The sequence below is a fragment of the Chrysoperla carnea genome, chromosome 1, assembly GCF_905475395.1.
Source record: "Chrysoperla carnea chromosome 1, inChrCarn1.1, whole genome shotgun sequence".
NCBI classification, from domain to species: Eukaryota; Metazoa; Arthropoda; class Insecta; order Neuroptera; family Chrysopidae; genus Chrysoperla; species Chrysoperla carnea.
This window is the reverse complement of record NC_058337.1, coordinates 17,537,101-17,544,650: the sequence shown is the minus strand read 5'-3', so window position 1 is coordinate 17,544,650 and position 7,550 is coordinate 17,537,101. Positions and strand designations below refer to the sequence as shown.

Here is a 7,550-nt window from a genome sequence, read left to right as displayed (position 1 = left end):
TTTTTTCAGTTCTCTGAAGAGTTATTGAGCTTCAATAACGATTGATTTTAGCGAAACTTTCAATAACTACTTAAAAATTACATTTTCACGTGACAATACGAAAGTAATAAAATTTGTGAATACCGAAATTGTTGTAAAGTAATTTTGATAACGAGAAATTATAATTTTTCAAAAGGGCCGTAAATTTTATCTTACATACAATTTACAAAAGTAGATTTAAAGTTACGTAAAATGAAAGAAACGTAACCTTCTGGCAACGCTGAGCAAACGAGGCCATTGCAAACCAGACGTAGATGTTAATATTATCCCTTTCCCTACCCCTATCCCTATATATTTTAAATGTGAAAGTAATTATGTTTATTTGTTACGCATTCACGCAAAAACTACTGAATGGATTTGAATTAAACTTGATAATAATCATACATCCAGAATAACACATGAGCAATAATTAATAAAAATATTTTTTTTTTTAAATCGAAAAATTTATATTTATTGTTTTCCTTTTTATGATATGAGATACAATTTATGGACATCTGCTTAACCAAGGCTATCAGACATATTCTTACATTTACCAAAAATTGAAAACTGATTATTTGATACATATACATTTATCTGTGTAAAACATTCGAAGAAATGTACTTTTGATTATTGCATATTAATTGAAAAGAAGTAGTTTAAAAGAAATAATCATTTTTGCATCATCATTTAAGAAAAATTGTTTAACGGTTAGTTGTAATCCTATTTTTTAAGCAATAGCTAATATGTTTCTAAGCAAATTAATTTTTTGTAAGAAGCATGCCTGATAACCTTGGCTAAAGAGATGTTCATAAATTGTGAACCGTTCAATAAGGTTCACAGTATTTTGATTGTAGGTTTGGTTGACAGTAATTAAAAATCAGTCAAATTATAGTAATAAGCGCGATCAAAATCATTATACGGATTGGGACAGAAAAACCCTATCTAAATCTAAACACACACACAAAATAAAAAAATAAAGAAAAATCATTCAAAAAAAAAAAAAAAAAAAAAAGTTGAATTAAAATCACGCTAGCGTGTGAACGGATGTTAGTACACGTTAACGTGTGAATAGCCACCGTGCGCAACAATTATTAAAATTTAGCAAACGAAAACAACCTAGTTCGCGTATGAATACAAAACCGAGCAAAAAAGCCAAAAACAATTTAAAAATTAGGTCTCTTGAACAAATCACCATTGAAGGGTACACATCGAATAGAAAATTTATTAAAAATTAATAATATACACGTTCGTGCCCGCAACGCGAGCACGTTTTAATATTACATCGATAATTATACTATCGTGGAGAAACTGGAAATCTTGCAGTCAATAATGTACTCTGGAAAGAAAAGATAATTGGTATAAATTCAAAGAAATGGACGTACATGAACGATTAATTAATTATACCTGGACATTTCATCAACGGCTGGTGTTGTTTGTTTTTGGTCGTGTATCGGTTATCCTGTGGTGGTTTTGCCTGGATTTTTAAGGTACGGTTTATTTTTTTTATATTTCTCCACCCCATCCGTATAATATCGTTGTTGGAGATTTACCTTATAGAAATTCCATAAATTTAATATACGTTTTTTTTTTTGTTGACTATCCAATTGAACATTTTCGATTTGATTTTAATCAAGAATGGTATAGATTGTTTTGTGAAGTGAACCAATACCGCGTTTAGAGGTGTAGCCGACAACGAGTTCAGACTGCCCATGGAAGGGTGTCAAAAGTCCTCGATTGTGTTGCACCTCGCGGTTCGTCATCTTCACCGTATTCGGCCCTGTGTTAATGCTTGACTACGTTGAGTCACGGGCCGGATACAGAAGATAAATTATTTGGTTCACTACACAGAATTAAATTTACGTCATTTCGAGAACGTTTTGTTTTGTTTCACACCTAGATCGGAAATGTTCAATTCAAATTAGTATCATTTTATAATAATGTAACAAAAAAGAAAAACACTTACTTAATTAACAAAAAACATTGCACAAAAGAGGTTATGTAGCCTGGGGTAGTTGACTGTGAAATTTTTCCTTATTCTCTTTCAGATTCGATCACAATTACTAAGATCGCGGTTAAAAAACGCTTCCACTTGTCAACAAAGCCACAGTTGGTAATTTAATAGAAGATTTTAATATAAAGTCAAAAAAAAAAATGCCACAATTGTATCTCCTTCACCCTGTTTGTTTCTTATTATTTTTTATATTTTTTGCCAGTTATTTAAAGATAAAAACTCGGGCGGATAAAAGGTAGTAGTTTATAAAACATCACATTTTTTAATATGAAATATATGTAACTACAGTATTGTACTGCTTGTGTGAGTCATTACAATAACAATACTATACCATACCATTATAGTTGAATTGCGTTGCGTGCTAACATTATTAACAATCAATTCAATTAGTATAGGGTGAATCTTCTACCGGCTAACCAGCTAACATGAAACTAACAGTTAAGTTAATTAAAACTTTTTTAAAATTGCTTATTACCGTTGTTTGTTTAAATTTATTTTATACTTATTTATTTCAAATAGACAGATATGAAGAAAGAAAGATGTTATTTGGTGCTGTATTTTCCTGGACGTAATAGTTCGATTCCTGATATTGCTCATACAAATTTTCAATCGTTTCAAGAACTTTTAACACGCTTATATTATAAAGGCCAAAGTAAGCAAGTTTGTTTGTTTGTTTGTTTGTTTGTTGGTTTGTTACCCTTTCACGCTAAAACTAGCGAATGGTTTTTAATGAAACTGTACAACAACATAGCTGATATATCAGAGTAACACATGATATATAATTTATAAAGATATATTAATAAAATTTAAAAAATAAATTTCATTTGACATTACCATAACATACAGATTTCTGTAAAAGTAGTCATTTGACATTACCATAAACTACAAATTTCTGTAAAAATACTCAATATAAAATATTTCACGGCCATCTTCTCTGATATAATCAATGAATAATTACTATTATACATTTAAAAAAATATAAAACCATACATTTATTTTACCTGTGTAAAACAACCCTTACCATTATTTCGAGTGTTATTCGTTGTGTGCGTAGTCATGGTAGGGACAATAAAATCGATGCCAGCGCTTTAAGTGAAAAATTTTGGAGTTAAAGGGGGCTGTTATGACTAATTTGCAATTCTTTACATGTTAATGTAATAGAAATGTCAAATTAAAATTATTGTAAAAAAACGAATTAATTAAACTTAATGCATTAAAAATTGTGAAAATAAGAAATCAAATTGAACAAATATTATTTTTCAAATGTAAATTATCATAATTATTTATTTAAATTTGTGAAACAAGAATATTAAATTTTAAATGTAAGTCTTAAATACAATCCATACAATTATATACGCATCCATACAATTCTATAATTAGAGTAGTGTATCGTTACCATGGAAACGAAACTCACGCACGGAGCGAATAGAAAAAGGATAAGCGAGAGCAATCTTTTCAAGCTTTACTTTTAAACCCAGCGATGCGGGTAGTGTCACTCTAGTAAACATATACTTTATTTAAAAAGTTGTTTAAATAGTTGCTTCATACTGTTAACGTTAATATTAACTAGTTAAAGTTATATAAGTGCGTATGTGTTTGCGTTCATAGATGATGGGTGGGTATTTAAGTCGTAAAATCAAGTTGATAGTATTAAAACGGATAGGTATAAAAAACTAACCCATAAAAACCGTAAGTAAGTTTTTATTGTACTCTATTTATTTATCAATATATTTTTAATTTATTCTTTCTGTATGCCCTAGTCTAATGTACTTACTTTCTGACCGCATTTGGCTCCAGAAAGAACAAGTTTTGCGGTCAGTTTTCTTCATCATTTGATCACTTAAACAGCGCGATTTAATACTGTAGTCAAATCGCAAGCGCGGAATTGAATTTGGAAATTTTTTAAAATCAATATTATCATTTTACAATCCATAGTAACATTCTTATCACAGCAAACGTGATATTTTTTGTTTGTTTTAAAACAATTTGTATGGAGTTTGACCTGTAAAGTTTGAACTCGATTGAATTACGGGAAAAGGGTTAAAAATCGATTCAGAATTTTTTTTCGGCAGACAAACACGCAGACACTACAAGTTAAAATGAAGGGTGTATTTCAAATTATTTAAATAAAAATTATGTAAATTCACCCTGTATTATTAGTATAGTTATTCATAATATAATAACAATAATAATGTATACAGTGTTATTCTTGATATGATGATATATTGTCTTCATATTGTCTTCCTAGTTTTAAAATAATTTTAAAATATCATTTATTTTTTTTATTAATCTAAAAATCTTTTGGTCAGCAACGTATAAGAAATCTCAATTTTTTTTAAAATAATACCAAAAATGAATTTTTTTTGAATATAAACTTTTTGTACTTAAATTGATAATTTCTAAAAGCTAAATTTTTCAATTTGAAGTGTTCGAGGTAGAGTTCGTACAAAACGAAGTGGCACCGAGCAAGAGAGAGTGTATGATGTATATGTATGTGCACTCGTATCTACACTCTCTCTTGCTCGGTGCCACTTCGTTTTGTACGAACTCTACAACATTGTCTTTTTTAGGTATTCTCATATTTTTATTTTTAGGGCTATCTATTTTATATTTTGAATGTTTGTTGCAGTGAATACATTCTTAATTGTAATTCTAAGTAGAAAATTAAATTTAGGAAAATTTTAGATAGTGCAGTGTACGGAGGTTGATTAATGCTGCACGTTTAATATGATATTTTCATATTTTCACCATTGCGGACTAGAAAATTATTCTAGTTTCGAATCAAATTTTAGAACGGATTTTTTTACCGATTTAAAGGGTATTATTTTCAGTTCGCTGAACCTTTGCAGGTAGCAAAATGTGAAAATTATAGTATCATTAAAAAAATGTAGATTTAAAAATAAAATAAATAGTACGTAAAAACTGCAAGGTATACTTTTTTCTAAAACATCAAATTTTTCAGTTTTTGACCTTAAATACTCAGAATTTCAATCGCCAATAACTCGTCAAGTATTGACTTTTCAAAATATGCTTAAGTGAAACTTTTCACACCTTTACCGATTTCCATTGTCATTTTTAACATATATTTTACCACCTCCTGGATAAAAGCACCACTCGGAACCATATAACTTTTGATCAAGATGGTGAACTTTGCTTGATATCAAATTTTCATCGAAATCGGTGCTATAGGTCAAAATTTAGAGATTTCATCTTTTATTCTCTTCGTTTACTTGAGTAATTGAAAAATTAATTTTTAGAAACTATGTTCCTTATCGCACGTTATGATTTGTTTGGTGTTCGGGAGGTTAAATTCGACATATAGGTTACCTAATAAACTAAAACTTTTTTAATCGATTCAGCTTGTCATAATTTTGAGAATATGCCAAAATATTTTGCAATCTGTCATTTTGCATTTTTTGTTCAAAATTTATGTTTTATCAATATAAAAAATTAGTTGTGAGTTATCAGAAGTTAAACATAATAGAGATAATTTATAGTAAGTACAAGGAAATTTTATGTTATGCAATTTTTATTAAAAAACAATAAAACCATAAAACTAATATCTATAATTAATTACTAATACAGTTATTATTACGAAAGGAACATAGTTCCTACCGGGTGTTCCACGACTTCTCTTTGTCTTTTTTTTTTTTTTTTTTTTATTAAAATTTAAAAAGAAATCATCATTTTTGATAGTCTATTTCATTTGTATTACATGCGTGTACAAAAAAAAATATTTTTATATATTGTTTTTAAAAATAAAGGTTTCTTATTTGTCGTCTAGCTAGATTGATCAATACCTAAATGTTATTTATATAAAAAAATTAATGATATTTTAAAAGCGAAAGAGACAAATGTATCGTCATAAAAGAATAACACTGTATATATAGTTATTAATATGAATTTTAATAATAAATAAAATACGTTAAAATTTTTATTTGTTATTTAAGTTGCTTCCTTCCCTACTTTAATATACCTACAATACTTACTGAACACTCACCGCCGTAGTACACGGTAGCTAAGTATAAGTTGTTAAAAATTAAATAGTGTCGTGTAGTGAATTGTTGTTTACTTACATACCTTTAGTATATGTACTTAAAATAGTTATTTACTGAAGTATATAATTTATTTATTTGTTTATTATTAAAATATTAGTATTAGATATTATTTTTAATAATTATAAAACAATAAATAAACAATAATAATAATATTTAATTTAATATTATTATAATAAATATAATTAATATTTAGTGTTTATTCATAAAGTATTTGTTGTGATGTGTATTTAAACCAATGTAAATTATAACAGCAAATATATTACTAAATAAATTATAATCAACATAAGATATTTAATATAAAGACTTATTAAAACAAATTTAAAAGGCAAGTGTGTGTCTTAACATATTGGGTGGCGGAATGCGTAAATCAGACGGGAGACGCCGATAAATAAAAAATTAAACTTAATTTTTGCCTTCTATTTGTTTATTTAATAATTACTTTTATAATAACATTAGGTAAATTTTTAAAACATTATTTAATACTTATTCTACAATAATACTCCAATCAGCTTAGGGTTTTACCTCGGAATCTAACGGAATAAGCTGAATTTTTGAACAAACCTTTATTTGAAAGTATAAATATTGTCTCAAAGGTCACATATATAGTCGCATAAATCAGTTTTTTGATAATATCTCGTTTTCTTTGCCTTCAATGGTATTTACATTTATTATAAACTAGCTGGGAACTACCCGCTTTGCTGGGCAACATCCCCACTTGCACCCCTCCCTCCACATTTCCTTGCGTTGGATAACAGTTTTGTAATGTACACGTCATGCTCTTTTATTTTATACCCCACTTAGGTATATTTGTAAATATTCGATATTTCCTTCCCACTTTCTCGCTACACCTTTCTACCCTCCGAAGGTTAAAAAAATTTCTAAATGTAATTTAAAACATTCTGACCAAGTTTTGAACTATTAAAAGCCATAATTGAAAAATATGAATTTTTTATTCATGAACACCCCCGCAACCCCCCTTGTGGGTGGAATTTCGTAAAATCCGTTCTTAGCTGACCTCTACTTGGCAAAAGGAATATTCCTGCCAAATTTCAAGTCTCTAGGTCTTATAGTTCCAGAGATATCGTGATGAGTGACTATCTATATCTATAGAAAGTCTCCTATATATATAAGATAAGTTGTAGAGAATAAAATTCTCTACAAACTTTGCCTGAAACTGTATTTTGTACGATGAACTGTTTTTGAAAAAGAGAGTGCAGAAGATGAAGCTCTCAGCCTAACGTACTTTAGTTCTGGGTTAATATTTATAAATATAAGGTATTAAATAATTATTTAAGTATATTTAATGCATAAGCAAGTAAAAAAAACTGTATAATAGACAGGGTTAATCGTGAATGCCAGTCTACTATGCGGCTTTTTCCTTAAACTATTTATTTAATACCTTATACTTATAAAAATTGACCCTGCACTAAGGTACGTACAACTGAGCGCTCCAACCTCCGAGC

The 7,550-nt window shown here is 28.3% G+C and overlaps 1 long non-coding RNA gene across 2 annotated transcripts; it reads right to left on the bottom strand.

Annotated features, from left to right (window-relative positions):
* Positions 1-1,204: 1,204 nt before the first annotated feature.
* LOC123290971 lies at positions 1,205-2,039 on the bottom strand. 2 transcript variants are annotated; one of them, XR_006534916.1, is made up of 3 exons: positions 1,982-2,039; positions 1,423-1,568; positions 1,205-1,354 (listed from the first exon to the last, which is right to left on the bottom strand). It is a non-coding gene; the product is annotated as an uncharacterized LOC123290971 (long non-coding RNA). The 2 variants fall into 2 exon arrangements; XR_006534915.1 differs by having other exon boundaries at positions 1,423-1,911; positions 1,982-2,036.
* Between the last annotated feature and the right edge of the window lie 5,511 nt (positions 2,040-7,550).